The sequence below is a fragment of the Haematobia irritans genome, chromosome 1, assembly GCF_050003625.1.
Source record: "Haematobia irritans isolate KBUSLIRL chromosome 1, ASM5000362v1, whole genome shotgun sequence".
Taxonomy (NCBI): Eukaryota; Metazoa; Arthropoda; class Insecta; order Diptera; family Muscidae; genus Haematobia; species Haematobia irritans.
Window position 1 is genome coordinate 150,317,045 of NC_134397.1, and position 20,792 is coordinate 150,337,836.

Genomic DNA, 20,792 nt, shown 5'->3' on the forward strand with positions numbered 1-20,792 from the left:
TAATCTTAGTATTGACATAATCAAAGGCTTCTGATGAGTATTTCTGTGTGTGTACATGTGAAAACATTTCACATCGATAAGACCTCTTTATAGTGCCAGAAAAAATCGTTAGTGACGTGGTATAAGTTATTTTGTTGTCTGGTTTTTTATTTTCTCATAATCTCAAGTGCCCGTGTTCGAAGCGCAGATATTCGCTTATTAAGTACTCTTGAAAATATTTTTAGTAAATGTGTGGTTTGAAAATATTTATTTTTATCGAAAAACATTTGAAAACATCTGAAAGTTATCTTTGAAAACTAAAATTATGCACACATTTCTCTGTAGAATTTTAAATATCACAGATCGACCTCTTAAACTTTTAGACGGTAGAGGTTTCGTCTCATTTGGTCCGTTGGATAAGCGAAATTTAATTGCAGTACTTGGCAATTTGTTTGCATTATTGAACTTTTCGCTTAAATGCTTAAATTTTGTCTTTTGGAAATTTTGGTTAAAATGTCATTCCTGTAGAAAATTTGTTATGTATCTCTTAGTTGGAGATGAATATTTTGCAAAATCTACCAAAACATCAAAAAATTCTACCAATCTATCAAACAGTAAACAAGTATATACAGTAGTAAGTTCGGCCGAATCTTAAATACCCAACACCATGAATCAAATATAATAGTTTCCTATGAAAATTTCAGGGTTTGCTGACACATATTTTCCCAAGCAGATCAGTTCAACCAGTACGCTTCGCGAAGATAAATGTATAGATTTTATCTATAAAGACTATATCAGATTCTGGATTTATGAGAACCATTTTTTGTTTGAGTTTCAGAGGAATCATAAACATATCTTGTAAGTGTGCATGAAAATTATGAAATAATGTCTGTGGATCTTTACCCAAATTATTTAAATGATTACGAGAAGTAAAATCTGGAAGTTTAACATTCAGTTTCAAGAAATTTTCATGATCAGTGCACCTTCTGTACCCTCAAGATTTGAAATCGGTCTATATGGAGGCCTTACCTAATGGACCGATAAAAACTGAATCATATGAACTAAATCAAACTAAAACTAAACTAAATCGGTACATCTCTTTAAGGTCCTAGAATACCTCTAGATTTCCAATTTCAGGCAAATTAGATAAAACCTACGGATTCCAGAAGCCCAAGAAGTAACATCGGGAGATCGGACTATATGGACGCTATATCAAAAAATGGTTCGATAATCACCATTGTCGGGCAAATTGGATAAAAACTACGGTTTCTATAAGTTCAGGACCCCACATTGGGGGATCGGTTTATATGGGAGCTATATCAAAACCTGGACCGATATAGCCCATCTTCGAATTGCGTACAGACAAAAGACGATTCTCTGCTAAATTTCAGGACGATAGCTCCTTTATTGAAGACTGTAGCGTGATTACTACAGAAAGACAGACGGCGAGACAGACATGCTTATATCGTCTTAAAATTTCTCTTATATCAAGAATATATATACTTTATATAGTCGCAAATTGATATTTCGTTGTGTTACAAACGGAATGGCAAACTTATTATACCCCCACCACTATTCTATGTAGGTACTATGTTCATTTTTCGAGTTGAAATTTTCGCGGTTACTTTATTAAAACAGCTCAATATAAAGCATATAAATAAACTCAATTGAAAATTTACGGAAATATGTTTGTTTTCATTTATAATTTTGATTATTTCAGGAAAAGTAAACGCTAAAATAAAGTGATTTTCAACTCGGAAACCAAACATAGTACTTCACTTTTTAGTTTTTTTTGGTCTTCTTTAGGTTCCGCTTGACAATAGCCCAGTATTTCTCAATTGGGCGGATCTCTGGCGTGTTGGGAGGGTTCTTGTCCTTGGGAACCACCTGCACGTTGTTGGCGGCGTACCACTCCATGGCCTTTTTACCGTAATGGCAAGATGCCAAATCCGGCCAAAACAGTACGGAACAACCGTGTTTCTTCAGGAAACGCACGTAAATTTCTTTACGTCTCTTTCACGTAAATTTCTTGGTTGACAGTCCCGGAAACTATGAAAATTATGCTTTTCAAGCCACAGGTACAGATGACTTGCCAAACCAGATATTTCTTTGCGAACTTTGACAGTTTTATGTGCTTGAAAATATCTGCTACCTTTCCCCTTCCTTTTGCCGTATAAAACTCCTGTCCCGGAAGCTGCTTGTAGTCGGCTTTGACGTAGGTTTCGTCGTCCATTACCACGCAGTCAAACTTCGTCAGCATCGTCGTGTACAGCCTCCGGGATCGCGCCTTGGCCGTCTCTTTCACGTAAATTTCTTGGTTGACAGTCCCGGAAACAAGAAAATGATGCTTTTCAAGCCACAGGTACAGATGACTTACCAAACCAGATATTTCTTTGCGAACTTTGACAGTTTTATGTGCTTGAAAATATCTGCTACCTTTCCCCTTCCTTTTGCCGTATAAAACTCCTGTCCTGGAAGCTGCTTGTAGTCGGCTTTGACGTAGGTTTCGTCGTCCATTACCACGCAGTCAAACTTCGTCAGCATCGTCGTGTACAGCATCCGGGATCGCGCCTTGGCCGTCGTATTTTGTTTATCATCGCGATTTGGAGTCACTATCTTCTTGTAAGTCGATAGTCCGGCTCCTTTTTTGGCTCGATGCACGGTTGTAGACGATACACCCAGCTTATTTGCGGCATATCAGAGAGAGAGGATAGGGTTTCGTTTGAAACTACCGGCAACTCTCTTTGTCGTCTCAGCGGCTTCCGGTTTTCGATTTCCCCCCGATCCAGACTTCCTGGCTATCGACAAACGTTCCCCAAACACTTTAATTACATTTGTAACGGTTGATTTGGCAACTTTTAGCGATTTTGCCAGCTTTGCGTGCGAGTAGCTCGGATTTTCGCAATGCGCGAGCAAAATTTTGATACGCTGCTCTTCTTGCTTGGACGGCATTTTGACAACTGAAGAGTGAATTCCAAAATCAAAATAGGAGCAATATTCTACACACACCTACAAAATGAGGGGTGTTCAGGTTTTTTAAAAGCAAAATTGAAAGAAATACGTCAAGTTTATATTGCCCAAATTTTGACCGTATCACCCTTTATACGAAAGTAGATAGTTTTTGCTTTGTTCTTGAATTAGGCGACACGACTTAGAACTTACTTAAATTCTATTTAGTAACTCCGCAAAGTATCTCGGAGTTATAACATATTAGATAAAAAGATGTGCTTCAAGGTTAGTAAAAAGAAATGACTACTAATTTCCACTGCGGTCTTGTACTCGTGCAAACCGGTAAAGAGAAAAAGTGGACCGGAATAACCGGGCCATTGTTGGAAATTTCACCCGAAACCAGGCAAACTATTGGAACTTTTTTTTGTGCCACGATGTTGTTTTCTCGGAAATTATGTATCTAATTCTTGTAAACATGTTTATGTTTGGCGAGAAAACAATGTGTTTTGGCGAGAAATATGTTCTCATGGAGATATTGTTCTTTGCATGCCATGCAGACTAAGATAATGTATCCATAAGAGGAAAATACAATAGGCAAGCACGCTTTCATATAAGAAAATTTCGTAGCATGTAGTGCACAAAGCAATAATAATTCAATTCAGTCTTTGTAAAGAGACTTCATCCTTGTCTAATCGAACTTAATCTTCGAAAATGTCCACCATTATATTAACTACCTTATGCTCCCGTTGTTAAGTATTATTTAATAAAATACAATACAATACAAAAAAACTTTGATAATGACATAGAATAGCGTATAACAAATCGCTCACGCTGATAAGATCACTTTTCAATACCACCAATATTTTTGGTCAGCTGACGATAAGTTAATTAAGATTTTATTTTGGTTATCAAGTGTGTGTTCATAATCTCAAGTGTGAGTTTATGCGAATAGTATAATAGCAGATTCTCAGTGCAATAGCAAACACACATTCGTTAGACACATACATATAAGTTGCATATGCTCTTATCCCTACTAACACACCCCTCTAATGTTCTCTTTAAAAAATTTCCTGTACACAGAGTACTGTATTCAATAACAAATGCTCGAGTACTCTTCTAGTACTCATAATAATCAATATTTGTTGGCCACAATATGGTTGAAGAATAGACACTCTCTTTTTCTCATTCTCTCATATCTCTTTACAAGTTAATACATTGTACAATTTTTATCTTCATCTGTTAAATCCTCTCTAGTACGTAGGTACATATGGCTTAATTGTTTAGCGCACAGTGTTTCATATGATGATTTTAAATGCAGTATCTCGCCTAATGTATAAAAAGTAGACAAATGGTGCAGTTGACCTCCGACTATATTATAAACTGAACTGATATGGACCACTTTTGGCATGGTTGTTAAATATCATATACTACCACCACGTACCAAATTTCAACCAGATCGGATGAATTTTGCTTCTACGAAAGGGACCGGGTGTCATATCTGGGGATCGGTTTATATGGGGGCTATATATAATTATGGACTGATAGGAACCAATTCCTGCATGGTTGTTGGATACCATATACTAAAATCACGTACCAAATTTCAACCGAAGAAGAAGAATTTTGCTCTTCCAAGGTGCTCCGGAGGTCAAATATGGGGATCGGTTTATATGGGACCAATATATAATTATGGCTATATATAATTATGGACCGATACGGACCAATTTTTGCATGGTCATAGAGACCATATACTAACATCATGTACCAAATTTCAGCCGGATCGGATGAAATTTGTTTCTCTTAGAGGCTCTGCAAGCCAAATCGGGGGATCGGTTTATATGGGGGATATATATATTTATGGACCGATGTGAACCAATTTTTGCATGGTTATTAGAGACCATACACTAACCCCATGTACCAAATTTCGGCCGGATCGGATGAAATTTGCTTCTCTTAGAGGCCTCCCAAGCCAAATTTGGGGGTCCGTTTATATGGGGGCTATACGTAAAAGTGGACCGATATGGCCCATTTGCAATACCATCCGACCTACATCAACAACAACTACTTGTGCCAAGTTTCAAGTCGTTAGCTTGTTTCGTTCGGAAGTTAGCGTGATTTCAACACAAGGACGGACGGACATGCTCAGATCGACTCTGAATTTCGCCACGACCCAGAATATATATACTTTATGGTGTCTTAGAGCAATATTTCGATGTGTTACAAACGGAATGACAAAGTTAATATACCGCCATCCTATGGGGGAGGGTATAAAAAGTTATATATGGGAATACCTTGTGTCAAATGACCATAGACAATCTAAGATGAGTTTCTATGCAATTTTATAGAGAATTATAACAATAGAGAATTATAATATTTTTTGTAAAATCAAATTTCATTGAATATTTATCTATCTTTTGAGCGTCCATACATATCTCAAGTAGTATACTATATACATTGACATACATTACGATTATCAATCTAGTAACAACTTCTACTGTCTATTTCAATCTTATCACAATAATGTTAACAATAACCATTGTAGTTAAGGTATATGATATTCGTTATCTTTGTTAATAAATTAAAAAAATGAGATTGCTTTTTCAACTTATATATCGCAATAAAACTATCTGAAAACAAAAATCTTATCATTTGCAAATAAAAACAAAAGAAATTATTTAAGCTACCATAATATACTGCCCATGTACCTGTAAACTCAAATATACAAAATAGCCATAGTTTTGGTCATAATTCAAATAATTTTGGGTAATATAACTCAACCAAGACCAAAGAGTTCTATAAAATGAAACTTGTTTTCAAATAAGTATACACTGCACCATTATGCAATTCAGAGATATCGGTTATGCACCTTATAGTCCACTCCAATACATTGAAAATAAAAGCATTCTCGGTTTCCAAAGATTTTGTCATTACACTAATGATTTTGATATTGATTCCAAGCCAAAGAAATGGAGAATTGAAGTAACGATGCACTTAGGACACAATTCTCCTTTAAATTTGATTTCTGCGTACTTTATTCTACGATTTAAATTAATTCGATATTTCTTCATGAGCTACCAAAGTATTAACGAAAATGAAAGTATGGACGGTTCCAAAGACTTTGTCTTCATCCTAATGATGAAATAAGGATACTTGTAGGATATAATTCTCTTTTAAATTTGATTTTTGCATTTTTGATTTTAGGAAATACATTTTAATTTGTTCGCCTTTTTAGCTGTTTTATTTATGTGCTATCAAAGTCCTTTAAACACGTGTTAACGGCAACATAAGTTTTCAAATTCAGACTCGACTCCAAGTAGAAATTATGCTATGTTTCAAGTAAAAAACGTCTTTAAAGTTCTAGACGTTAAAGTTTTGACATGTATTAATTTTTTAACGAATTTTTGCGTTGTAGTCAAAATGCAAAAAGTCACAAAACTTATAAACGTTTTCATTCATTATGAAGAATAATTCAGAATTATTGAAGCCAAGTTGACCTTAATCAAACTAAATTTCATGTTTACTGAAAAAAAAATGTCGTGAGGTCAAAGAGTTGATGTCTTTAAAATACGAATGAAAATTTTGCTTAGTATAGAAGACGCATTTCTCTAATATAATTGTTTTTTCGTCGTCCAAAAGTCGATAAACTTTTCAATGAAGTTGTATTGTCCTTACAAATAAGTGATTTAACTTAGAAATGGGTATCATAACATGAAAGAAAAAATGTTTGGGCTAAGGTCAACTTGACTTTAATAATTAAATTTAATGAAATTTTCTTTAAATTTTTTGTCTTTTTGCATTTTGACGACAAAGCAAAAAATCGCTCAAATATAGGACATGTTTTTCAACACTTTATTTTAAAGAAGAAATTATGCTGAAACATAGCATAATTTCTTCTGGAAGTCGAGTCTTAATTTGGAAAATAAAGTTGTTGTTAACTCGTTTCTAAAGGACTTTGATAACATATGAAGAAAAAAGCTGAAAAGCGAAAAATTAAAATTTGCTTCCTCGAAGCAAATACACAAAACCCAAATTTAAAAGAGAATTGTGTCACTTGCACGGATGAAAAAGACTGTTTTTCATATGTTTGGCTATAAACATTATATGTTTTGAACACAAATTTTTAAACACAATATTTTTGAGTGCAAGCATATAATGTTCATAAACTAGAATAACATGTTTGGGGCATATATGTTAATATGTTAGAACATATTATGTTTGGGACATAAAATGTTTGTAAATATAATATGCTTAGATGCAAACATATATTAATTTAGAAATAGCCTATAAACATATATGTGTTTAGTAGCTTGGAGCGCTATTTAACAGGGAGCGATATTGAATTAAGTTGGTGGTTGTTGCTTGTTATTACAAAATTAACATTTTATTTTTCCTTGGGCAATTGATCAGCTACTTCTTTGATCCTTAACAAACTGTGTGGTCCGCTGTTCGAATCCCCGTCCGGCAAAAGGTAAAATTAAAATAAAAAAAAATCATAAAATTGAATAATTTCTTCTACAATGTTTGTATTACAGAAAACGGTGCTAAGAACTAAAAAATCTTGTGGAAGTGAGAAAGATGTGGGGGAATATACAATTGAGCAGAAACAAAATTTTGAGCATTCAGGTCGAAAACCTATATTGTTAGCACCTATACTACCTGTTTATTTTCATAATTCATTATGATTGTAAATATATAAATAAATAAAATTTTGAGCACAATATTGTTTGGGAGAATTTTTTTAAGCATATAATATTTTTGGGTGCAAAATGCTTCCAAACATATTATATGGTCACATAATAACATATTGTTTTTTGGAAGACAACATTATTGAATTTGGATGCAAAAATACAAAATGTTTGGAACTTAGACTACCCAAACATATATTGTTTAGACCAATATGCTTTCAAACATATTATATATTGGTAGAGATAAAACATATAAATGTTTGGGCAATACCCAAAAATGTATATGCTTGAAGCAAAATATGTTTGGGAGTATATGTTACAGAAGCGATTTTTTGTGAGGGTGTGTATTCTCCGCTTCTTTGGCTCGGAATCAATACCAAAATTTTTAAAGTAAAGACAAGATCTTTGGAACCGGGCACACTTTTTTCAGTGTACACATACCCAGGTCGAATCATATAAACATTTGGGCAAAACGACTTCATTGAAATTTTTATCGACTTTTGGACAGGGAAAAACACTTTATATCAGAAAGAGGCGTTTTATATGCTAAGCTAAATTCGCATTCGTATTTTTTAAGGAGGATAAAATTATTGGCCTCACGACTATACTTTTTTAGCGTAAAATATCTCAACAAATTATTTTTACAACTCTGACGTGGATTAACTCAATAATGAACTAAATTCAATTTTTGGCGATGAACCTCTGTCAAACGAGGTCATAGTTTACTCCAAGACAGAGCTGCAAACCTATCTATAGTATCGATATTTTCATTTTAAAGGTACTATCGATATTTATTTTCCGATAGCGATACTATAGAAGAAACCCTGATCACTATAAAGGCCCTGATGAATGCAAGTATGTTCCTTAAGCTTCACTCCCGCAGATCAGTGAGTCTTAATTTGGTAAATAAAGTTGTTGTTAAATCGTTTCTAAAGGACTTTGATAGCATATGAAGAAAAAAAACTGAAAAGCGAAATTAAAATTTGCTTTCTAGAAGCAAGTACACAAATTTAAAAGAGAATTGTGTCTTAAAAATATCTTCTCTTGTATTCTCCGCTTCTGTGGCTCGGAATCAGTACCAAAATTTATAAAGTAAAGACAAAATCTTTGGAACCGGATATGCTTTTTTTCAGTGTACACATACCCAGGTTTAAGTCGAATCATATAAATATTTGGGCAAAACGACTTCATTCAAGGTTAGGTTAGGTTAGGTGGCAGCCCGATGTATCAGACTCACTTAGACTATTCAGTCCATTGTGATACCACATTGGTGAACTTTTCTCTTATAACTGAGTGCTGCCCGATTCCATGTTAAGCTCTATGACAAGGGACCTCCTTTTTACAGCCGAGTCCGAACGGCGTTCCACATTGTAGTGAAACCACTTAGAGAAGCTTTGAAACCCTCAGAAATGTCACCAGCATTACTGAGGGGGATAATCCACAGCTGAAAAACTTTTTGGTGTTCGGTCGAAGCAGGAATCGAACGCACGAACTTGTGTATGCAAGGCGGGCATGCTAACCATTGCACCACGGTGGCTCCTTGCTTTTTTTCATGCATGCATGCTTTTTTTCAGTGTGAAGAATATTTCATTACTTATTTCTACTATTCCGCTTACAATTCTATTATTACCATGACTTTTATAAGATGTTTCTATGTCCCACACTTAACATAAAATGGTACGGATACTATTATCCACTTTCAAGTCAATTAACATTAAATTTTATTAACAATTCACCATTGAACTTCAAAAGAACTTGCGATTATATACCATATTCTACAATATCCTAATAAAATATTTTACCTAACACAAAAAGTCAAATGTTTGCCAGTCCCAAACTAAATCCTTGGCTTATAGAATGAGACAAGGACCCCAAAAAAGAAAATCCTTTGACTAAAAAACAATATTAACTCAAATACTGTGAAACCGACAACAACAACAGAGACAACAAGTATATACAACAGTAAGTTCGGCCGGGACGAATCTTAAACACCCACCACCATGAATCCAATATTAGGGTTTCCTTTGAAATTTCAGAGGGTTTGAGGACAAATCAAGCAGAGCAGTTCAACCAGTACATTTCACGAAGATAAATTTAAAGATTTTACCTATAAAGACTATATCAGATTCTGGATTTATAAGAACAATTTTTGTTTGAGTTTTAGAGGAATCATTAACATATCTTGTAAGTGTGCAAGAAAATTATAAAATAACGTCTTGATTTGAAATCTTAAATCTGTAGATTTTCACACGAGAAATAAAATCTGGAAATTTTACATTGAGTTTCAAGCAATTTTCATGATCAGTGCGCCTTCTATACTCTCAAGAAGTGAAATCGGTCTATATGGAGGCATTACCAAATGGACCGATAAAAACTTAATCCGATACACGTTTTTGTGAGCCTTAAATACCAGAATATTTACAATTTCAGGCAAATCGGATAAAAACTACGGTTTCTAGAAACCTAACATAAGAAGTTAAATCGGGATATCGTTCTTATGGGGGCTATACTAAAGTACGGACCTATACCGTTTTCGGCACACTTCTTTATGGTCCGAAAATACCTCTAGATTTCCAATTTCAGGCAAATTGGATAAAAACTATGGTTTCTATAAGCCCAAGAAGTAAAATCGGGAGATCAGTCTATATGGGGGCTATAGCAAAACATGGACCAATACCCACCATTTTTGGCACACCTCTTTATGGTCCTAAAACACTTCTAGATTTCCAATTTCAGGCAAATTGGATAAAAACTACGGTTTCTTTAAGCCCATGAAGTAAAATCGGGAGATCGGTCTATATGGGGGCTATAGCAAAACATGGACCGATACTCACCATTTTGGGCACACCTCTTTATGGTCCTAAAATACCTCTAGATTTCCAATTTCAGGAAAATGGGATAAAAACTGCGGTTTCTATAGGCCCATGAAGTAAAATCGGGAGATCGGTCTATATGGGGGCTATACCAAAACATGGACCTATACTCACCATTTTTGGCACACCTCTTTATGGTCCTAAAATACCTCTAGATTTCCCATCTCAGGCAAATTGGATAAAAACTACGATTTCTATAAGCCCATGAAGTAAAATCGGGAGATCGGTCTATATGGGGGCTATACCAAAACATGGACCGATACTCACCATTTTTGGAACACCTCTTTATGGTCCTAAAATACCTCCAGATTTCCCATTTCAGGCAAATTGGTTAAAAACTACGGTTTCTATAAGCCCAAGAAGTAAAATCGGGAGATCGGTCTATATGGAGGCTATACCAAAACATGGACCGATACTCACCATTTTTGGCACACCTCTTTATGGCCCGAAAATACCTCTAGATTTCCAATTTCAGGCAAATTGGATAAAAACTACGGTTTCTATAAGCCCAAGAAGTAAAATCGGGAGATCAGTCTATATGGGGGCTATAGCAAAACATGGACCAATACCCACCATTTTTGGCACACCTCTTTATGGTCCTAAAATACTTCTAGATTTCCAATTTCAGGCAAATTGGATAAAAACTACGGTTTCTTTAAGCCCATGAAGTAAAATCGGGAGATCGGTCTATATGGGGGCTATACCAAAACATGGACCGATACTCACCATTTTTGGCACACCTCTTTATGGTCCTAAAATACCTCCAGATTTCCCATTTCAGGCAAATTGGATAAAAACTACGATTTCTATAAGCCCATGAAGTAAAATCGGGAGATCGGTCTATATGGGGGCTATACCAAAACATGGACCGATACTCACCATTTTTGGCACACCTCTTTATGGTCCTAAAATACCTCCAGATTTCCCATTTCAGGCAAATTGGTTAAAAACTACGGTTTCTATAAGCCCAAGAAGTAAAATCGGGAGATCGGTCTATATGGAGGCTATACCAAAACATGGACCGATACTCACCATTTTTGGCACACCTCTCTATGGTCCTAAAATACCTCTAGATTTCCCATTTCAGGCAAATTGGATAAAAACTACGGTTTCTATAAGCCCAAGAAGTAAAATCGGGAGATCGGTCTATATGGAGGCTATACCAAAACATGGACCGATACTCACCATTTTTGGCACACCATACCTCTAGATTTCAGGGAAATTGGATAAAAACTACGATTTCTATAAGCCCACGACCCCAAATCGGGAGGTCGGTTTATATGGGGACTATATCAAAACCTGGACCGATATAGCCCATCTTCGAACTTGACCTGCCTACAGACAAACGACGAGTTTGTGCAAAATTTCAGCACGATTGCTTCATTATTGAAGACTGTAGCGTGATTAAATACAACAGACAAACAGGCAGACAGACGGGGTCATATCGTCTTAGAATTTCTCCCTGATCAAGAATATATATACTTTATATAGTTGGAAATCGATAATTCGATGTATTACAAACGGAATGACAAACTTATTATACCCCCGTCACCATTCTATGGTGGTGGGTATAAAAACAATACAACCAAATAGGACAAATTGAAAACTCCAATAACAAAATCCACCAGAGACCAAAAATCAATATCAACAAAACAATTGAAAGGAAATTTTAATACCCAATTCGTTATTATGTATAAAATGGCAAACAAACTAAAGGAAATGAAAAACATTGAAGGAAAGGAAGGGGAATAGGAAGCAAATACAAGCAAATTCGAATAAAAACCCCCAAAACAAGATTTAAATAAAAATTTGCAAAACAATAAAAAATTGGTCGGGCAAAAGCAATGGGAAACACCATTAGCACTTTTACATGGAAAATTCCCGGGTCAAATATTCCAAAACAAACTAAAGCTTCTATGAAACCAAACCAAAAACAATAAAACACCATGAACTTTGGATTCGATGCTCGTCCATGAGGACGACACAACAAGTTACATTTGGGAAAGAAAGCACTGGAAATTCATTCACCCATCGGACGATATCCCTATAACAAATATAAATATGTAGGCCCCCATACCCTTTTGGGGATCACAAAAATGTCGGTAAGAGTGAAATAAACGGGCTAGCATCCTTATTGGAGAAAACCATACCAAAGAAAACACAAGCGAAAAAAATCGTCCTTCTTCACTTAATGTGCCTTATTCTTTGCTTTCCTTTTTTCTCGTTTTGTTTAGATAGAATAGCCAGAAGTCATAAAGATGACATGGCAAAGCGAGTAAGCCATGCCAAGGATCAGAAAACATTTTCCACTACATAAACAAAAGAAGGCACATCCTAAGAGAAATCTCAAGAAAACTTATTTGAACTTAGACAAAATTGATAACAAGCTCCAGAAAGGAAGGCAAAAAGACACTAAACAGTTCTTTATTAAAGCATGCAACTATAGTTCCAAAAAATCACAAATTATTTTAAATTCTATATGTATTGGTTTGGTACTTCTAATTGTTAATCTAGAGGGGATTTCGCAGACAAGATTTGTTCGCAAATTCGATCGAATGTTTTTTTCCTAGAACCCCTGCTGTTGTTAAGTTAAGTATGGCGAATGAACCTTTCCATATAAGTCCTTTAAAATTTTGCGAATTATCGATTTTTTTATACCGACTACCATAGAATGGTGATGCAAGTATAAGTTTTCAATTCCGTCGAATTATCGACCTCTGACTAAATCAAGTTTATTCACTATAAGGGATAAATTAAAATGAAATTTGTATTATAATCACACTTCATAATGGAGCTCTCAATCTAAAATTTGACACAGATTCTGTAGGCAGGTAAAGATGAGCTATATCGGTCTAGATTTTGATATAACCTCTATATAAACCTTTCCTTGAGAATGAGCAATATTTTTAAACCCTCCACCATAGGATGGGGGTATATTAACTTTGTCATTCCGTTTGTAACACATCGAAATATTGCTGTAAGACCCCATAAGGTATATATGTTCTGGGTCGTGGCGAAATTCTGAGTCGATCTGAGCATGTCCGTCCGTCTGTTGAAATCACGCTAACTTCCGAACGAAACAAGCTATCGACTTGAAACTTGGCACAAGTAGTTGTTATTGATGTAGGTCAGATGGTATTGCAAATGGGCCATATCGGTCCACTTTTACATATAGCCCCCTTATCAACGGACCCCCAAATTTGGTTTGCGAATCCTCTAAGAGAAGCAAATTTCATCCGATCCGGCTGAAATTTGGTACGTGGTTTTGGTATATGCACTGAAAAAAATATTGTCGTGATGTCAAAGATTTCATGTCTTTAAAATACGAATACAAATTTTGCTTAGCATAGAAGACGCATTTCTCTAAAATGAAGTTATTTTCCTTGTCCAAAAGTCGATAAACTTTTCAATGAAGTCGTATTGTCCTTATAATTAAGTGATTTGACTTAAAAATGGGTATCTTAACATGAAAGAAAAAATTTATAGGCTAAGGTCAACTTGACTTTAATCATTCAGAAAAATTCTTTAAATTTAATGAAATTGTCTTTAAATTTGTTGTCTTTTTGCATCTTGACTACAAAGCAAAAAATCATTCAAATATAGGACATGTTTTTCAAAACTTTATTTTAAAGAAGTTTTTTACTTCAAACATAGCATAATTTCTACTGGAAGTCGAGTCTAAATTTGGAAAAAAGAGTTGCCGTTAACTCGTTTTTAAAGGACTTTGATAGCATATGAAGAAAAAAGTTGAGAAAGCGAACAATTAAAATTTGCTTCCTAGAAGCAAGAACACAAAACCTAAATTTAAAAGGTAATTGTGTCTTAAAAGTGTCCTTACTTGTATTCTACGCTTCTTTGGCTCGGAATCAATACCAAATTTTTAAAAGTAAAGACAAAATCTTTGGAACCGAGTATGCTTTTTTTCAGTGTGGTCTCTAACAACCATGCAAAAATTGGTCCACATCGGTTCATAATTATATATAGCCCCCATAAAAACCGATCCTCCGATTTGGCTTGCAGACCCTCTAAGAGAAGCAAATTTCATCCGATCCGGCTGAAATTTGGTACATGGTGTATGTATATGGTCTCTAATGACCATGCAAAAATTGGTTAACATCGGTCTATAAATATATATAGCCGCCATATAAACCGATCACCAGATTTTACCTCCGGAGCCCCTTGGAAGAGCAAAATTCATCCGATTCGGTTGAAATTTGGTACGTGGTGTTAGTATATTGTATCCAACAACCATGCAGGAATTGGTTCATTTCAGTCCATAATTATATATAGCCGGTGCCTTTTGGAAAAGCAAAATTCATCCGATCTGGTTGAAATTTGGTATGTGGTGGTAGTATATGATATTTAACAACCATGCCAAAAGTGGTTCATATCAGTCCATATCAGTCCTCTTCATAAGCGTAGGAAGGCCTCTGGGGAGGGGGCTTAGACCCCCCCCCCCCCCCTCAGAATTTGAAAACCTATTTACGATTTGTTATTGCTTTTATATAATATTAAACAAGTAAATAAAACCGCACAAAGTTCCAATAAAGAATTTCATATCTTTAGCACAAAGTTCCGCTAAAGAATTTTCATTTCAATTGCCGATGGCAATATATAGCTTTATTTTTATATAAGTGAATTATTTATTATAAGTGAATGTTTGAAGTCTGATATTTATGAAATAAAACTTTGCTTGAACTTGTGATTTAAGTTCCTAAATTTATGTTTAGTTTAATAACTGAAGCACATTTATTAATTTGTTTAGTTAGAGTTTTAGTCGATTTAATTAAAAAAATTGTAATTGATATTAAAACTATTCTTTTATAAATGAATATCTTAATAACGGTGCAAAAAACCAGAATCGCCAAAAAAGTTATGAAACTGTTCTTTTTGTGTCCGGAAGTGATGCAAAATTGGCGCAGAAGCGATGAATTTAAAATGGACATGTCATAGGACGGATGCCCACCATTTCAACAACCGTTGCACTGAATTTGCATTACTTCTTAAGGTGTGATCCGAATTCAGTGTTTTGAATGTGAATTAAAAAATTCAAATTGATATTTTCCCAAATAAATAATGGGAAATGGGAACGTTTGACCTAAAATTTTTTCAAAACTTCGCAATTTTTCTAGAATGGAATTAGATTTTTTTCGACATAATTTAAATAATTTGTGTCATTTTATTATTTCTACCTTTTTTATCCTATTTGAAACCAAAAATACCCATTAAGAATATAAAAAACGAGTTATACAAATTGGGTTAAAATAATGAACTTCCTTGTGAGGAAGTGCTTTTAAAGTTATGCCTTTATAACAACTCCCAAGTTTTTTGCTGGGAATAAGTGTGGAACTATTTTTAGTTGCTTTATTATAAATTAGTTGTCTAGTTATGATCAAGTCTGATTTTTATTTAGTTTTATAAAATAAAACAGTAATTGAACCTATAACCATTATTTTTAACTAGGGGGGCTATAGCCCCCCCTAGGAAAATTGTCTAGCTACGCTAATGGTCCTCTTGCAGGAGCAAATTTCATTCGAATCAATTGACATTTGGTACATTGTGCTTTTATATGGCCGTTAACAACCATGCCTAACTAGGTCCATATCGGTCTATAGTTATATATAGCCCTCAGATAAATCGATTCCCAATCACAAAAAATTTGGCCTCATATTACATTTCTGGTAGAAGTTTCTACGCAATACATGGTGGACAGTACATAAGATTCGGCCTGGCCGAACTTACGGCCGTATATACTTGTTTTTCATAAGAATTTTACAGGTAATTCAGGTCGTCAACTAGGTGTGCCGGATGGGTTCTGCAGTAGATCCCATATTTGACTCCATGGGCTTCTAGACTAGAGGAGCGCACGTGAGATTTATTTTACTCACTCACACACACGATGGAAAAATCTTATTCAAGCACTATAGTTTTGGTAGGTTAGGTTAGGTATAGTAGTAGCACGATATTTCCGGCTCATGTAGACTATTCTGTCTATTGTGATACCACTGAGTGCTTCTCGATTCTATGTTTAGCTCAGTGACAAAGAAAACTCCTTTTTATAGCCGAATCCGAACGGCGTTCCACATTGCGGTGAAACCACTTAGAGAAACTTTAAAACATTCAGAAATATCACGAACATTACTAAGAGGGGATAATCCATTGCTGGAAAACTTTTTGGTGTTCGGTCGGAACAGGGGTTGACATCACGACCATATGTATGTAATGCGGGCATGCTAACCATTGCACCACGGTGGCTCCCAAAAAAAATTGTTGGTTGGACTCATGGAAAAATCTTATTTACGCACACTCATGTTCCATAATATTGATAGGACTCACGCTCACCCCACTCTCAAAAAAAATAAAATCCGTTCTACGCACGAAAAACTTTTAAATTCTTTTGAAAAAGTCTAACTCGTGAGCCTCCAAATTGGGATAAATATCTCAATGTAAACCAAGGACAATGAAATTCTGTATATTCGGACTGATAGGCATTCAACATTTGATCGAAATCGACACTGCATTCGTGGAAAACTTGTTCGTGAGAACGGATGCAACATCTATTGAACAATTAATTTGGACTAAAGCCTTCAAAGCCCCAAAAAGTGAAAGAGCACAAAAAAGTTAGAGTGATAAGAGCCAATGAGAAACCATTCCAAAAGTGAGCAATTTGTAAAAATCAAACAAACCGATCATTTTGATCGTTTTACATCCCAAAGAAGTCAGCTGAAAATTTACTCCTTCCATTGAACACCAGTAGAAAATCGCCCCCAATATTTGTCCCCCACTCGTATCCAACGACTGTTGGTATAATTCTCCAAAAAATTTAGATTTTTTACTATTTTGTAGATTGGTAGAATTCTTGATGTTTTGGTAGATTTTGCGAAACATTCCTCCCAAACTAATTCTCTAAAATAATAAAATTTTGATAAAATTTTTATATAGACAAAATTTATATATGGAAATAAAATTTTGCAAAAATTGTCTATAGAAATAAAATGTTAACAAAATGTCATAAAAAATAAAATTTTGTAAAATTTTCTATAGAAATAAAATTTTAACAAAATGTTATATAAAAATAAAATTTTGCAAAAATTTCCTATCGAAATAAAATTTTGCAACAATTTTCTTTAGAAATAAAATTTTGCAAAAATTTCCCATAGAAATAAAATTTTGCAAAAATTTTCTATAGAAATAAAATTTTGCAAATTTTTTCTATAGAAATAAAATTTTGCAAAAATTGTCTATAGAAATAAAATTTTGACAAAATTTTCTATAGAAATAAAATTTTGACAAAATTTTCTATAAAAATAAAATTTTGAAAAAAAGTTTCAATAGAAATAAAATTTTAACAAAATTTTCTATAAAAATAAAATTTTAACAAAATTTCTATAAAAATAGAATTTTGCAAAAATGTTCTAGGGAAATAAAATTTTGCAAAAATTTTCTATAGAAATAAAAATAATAAGTTATTTTGTTTGGTAGTTTTTTGGTAGTATTTTCTCCACATTTTGGTAGATTATTTTCGGCTCAAGTGCCAATCGTGCCGTGGGTTCAAAATAAATGCTGAATATTATCGGTAAAATGTCCTAAAGACAGTATTGAAACCCTGGGCGGACTTCGTCCGCAGAGCATGGACATCTGCCAACTGACAGCTGTATCGTAAAGCTTGTCATGTTTTAGGAATTAAATCGTAACCACTTTTCGTGGGATTATTTTTTTACAACCTTCGACGTGGATTAACTGAACAACAGAGCATCGATGCGCCTAATTCAATTTTTGACGATAAAGCTCCATCAAGGACCAGTGTTTATCGATGGTTGGTGAATTCAACCGAGGTCCTAGTTCACTCCAATGTGGATTTCGTGGAGGTCAGTTGTTGTTCGACAACTGACCTTCGACAATTGATCCAAATCCATGCAAAAGTATATAGATCTTAATGGGGAATATTTTGAAAAATTCGATTACAAATTTTTTGTTTTCTCTAATCCCGAAATATAAAATACAACCCTCGTATAGAATACTTCATGGGAACAAATATTATTGTTTCACATTGGCTTTTCATTTTAGCACTACCCTAATAAATGACCATATTTTAAAATTTTTAAACTTTGTAGTGTACAAACTTTTCCTGCACCCTCAAAATAATCGCTTCTGTAATATATACCCCAAACACATTTTGCTTCAACAATATATATTTTCAGGATTAGTCCAAACAAAATATTGTTTGTATTGTTATTACCTTAGGACATACACTGGTAGTAAAAAATTTTAATGAAATTTTCTTTGTGTGGATATATTTTTAAAACGCCAATTAGTAACTTCCATTATTTTACTTGCAGCATACTCTCTAGGTCTCTCTTTCTAAACACATATATGTTTATAGGCTACTTCTAAATTAATATATGTTTGCATCTGAGAATATTATATTTACAAACATTTTATGTCCCAAACATAATATATTCTAACATATTAACATATATGTTCCAAACATGTTATGCTAGTTTATGAACATTATATGCTTGCACTTAAAAATATTGTGTTAAAAAATTTGAGTTCCAAACATATTTTTTTTACACCCAACAGTCTTTTTCGTCCGTGTGGTTATCTCCTTGATAAACTTAACATCTTGTACCTTCGTACAATTGTTATGGATTAATCAAACATTGGTTATGAATGAAATGTTTGTCTTGTTATGTTCCTTTATTCTGCTGGCCATAATCAATTGACTGACATTCCTTATATATGCTTAGCCTCCAAGCATTGGAATTTGATTTCTGCTGACGAAGAAGAGATATTCCAGCAACATGCATTTTCATTCCAATTGTAATAGAAAGTTAGTTATCAGCTTTCCAGATGAACGAAGATGTATGCAACCTATTATGAATGAATGTGAACCGGAAAATAATGTGCAATTCCAAAAAAGATTTTTGGAAGGAAAAATTTAAATCTCATCCAAAAAGTAAAACTTAGGTTAGTGGCAGCCTAATATTTCAGGCTCACTTAGAATATTCAGTCCATTGTGATACCATAGTGGTGAACTTCTCTCCTATCACTGAGTGCTGCCCGATTCTATGTAAAGCTCAATAACAAAATACCTCCTTTCTATAGCCGAGTCCGAACGGCGTTCTAGTCCTGTCTTATGCCGCTGCGATTTTTGTGGGCTGTAATGCTTCCGACTTCAAAAAAGTGCAAACAACATTTAACAATACTATACGATATGTTTATGGATTATGGGAATTTGACATAGTCTCCCACCTTGCACCGAATGTCTTGAAGTTGCCTCCCGAAAGACACTTGATGTATAAGTCGTTCATGTTTTTATATAAAATAATAAGAGAACATACAGATGTAATACATTCTGCCAGATCTACTCGGGGAAAAACTATTATACAAATAAGCCACCGCCGTAGTTTATCGGAGAAACCCTTCTTGGAACCATCTCCCAAATCATTTCCAAACCACAAGAAGCAATTATGTTTGCAAGAAAATCGTCATTAATTTATATTGCCAATTTGATATTATCTATTGACAGAATTAATTATTTTCAGAGATAACATATATTCAAATCATTGAAATATTGCATACATTGCATTCTTATAATATTCTTTTTGTTTTGTAATTTTATAATTTATTCATAGATCACTTTTCAATAACGTTATTAATATTAGGTGTATTAATTATTTGCCTCTTTTTATACCCTGCGCCACACTGTGGAATAAGGGATTATAAGGTAGTGCATATTAGCCGGCCTCTGGGATGTTAAAGGTTAAAGTGGCAGCCCGATTAAGATTCAGGCTCACTTAGACTATTCAGTCCATTGTGATAAAAGGGGTTGGTTGCCACTCGAGCTAATAATAATTTTGTAAAAATTTTACTAAAAACCTACCAAGGCAAAAAATCTTATTTTGGAAAATTTTATTTGTATAGAAAAAATTGTTTTTAAAGCAAATTTTGTCAAAATTTTATTTCTATAGATAATTTTGTCCAAATTTTATTTCTATAGAAAATTTTGTCCAAATTTTGATTTTTATAGAAATTTTTGTCAAAGTTTTGATTTCTATAGAAAATTTGGCCAAATTTTATTTCTATAGAAAATTTTGTCCAAAGTTTATTTCTATAGAAAATATTGTCCAAATTTTGTCCTCTATAAAATTTTGTCCAAGTTTTGATTTCTAAAGAAATTTTTGTCCAAATTTTATTTCTATAGATAATTTTGTCCAAATTTTATTGATATAGAAAATTTTGTCCAAATTTTATTGATATAGAAAATTTTTTCCAAATTTTATTTCTATAGAAAATTTTGTCCAAA

At 34.0% G+C, this 20,792-nt stretch overlaps 1 protein-coding gene across 1 annotated transcript in view; it reads left to right on the forward strand.

Annotated features, from left to right (window-relative positions):
- LOC142221989 (putative 2-oxoadipate dehydrogenase complex component E1 homolog) overlaps window positions 1-20,792 on the forward strand; it is a 71,168-nt gene that overhangs the window by 875 nt on the left and 49,501 nt on the right. The window lies entirely within an intron of this gene.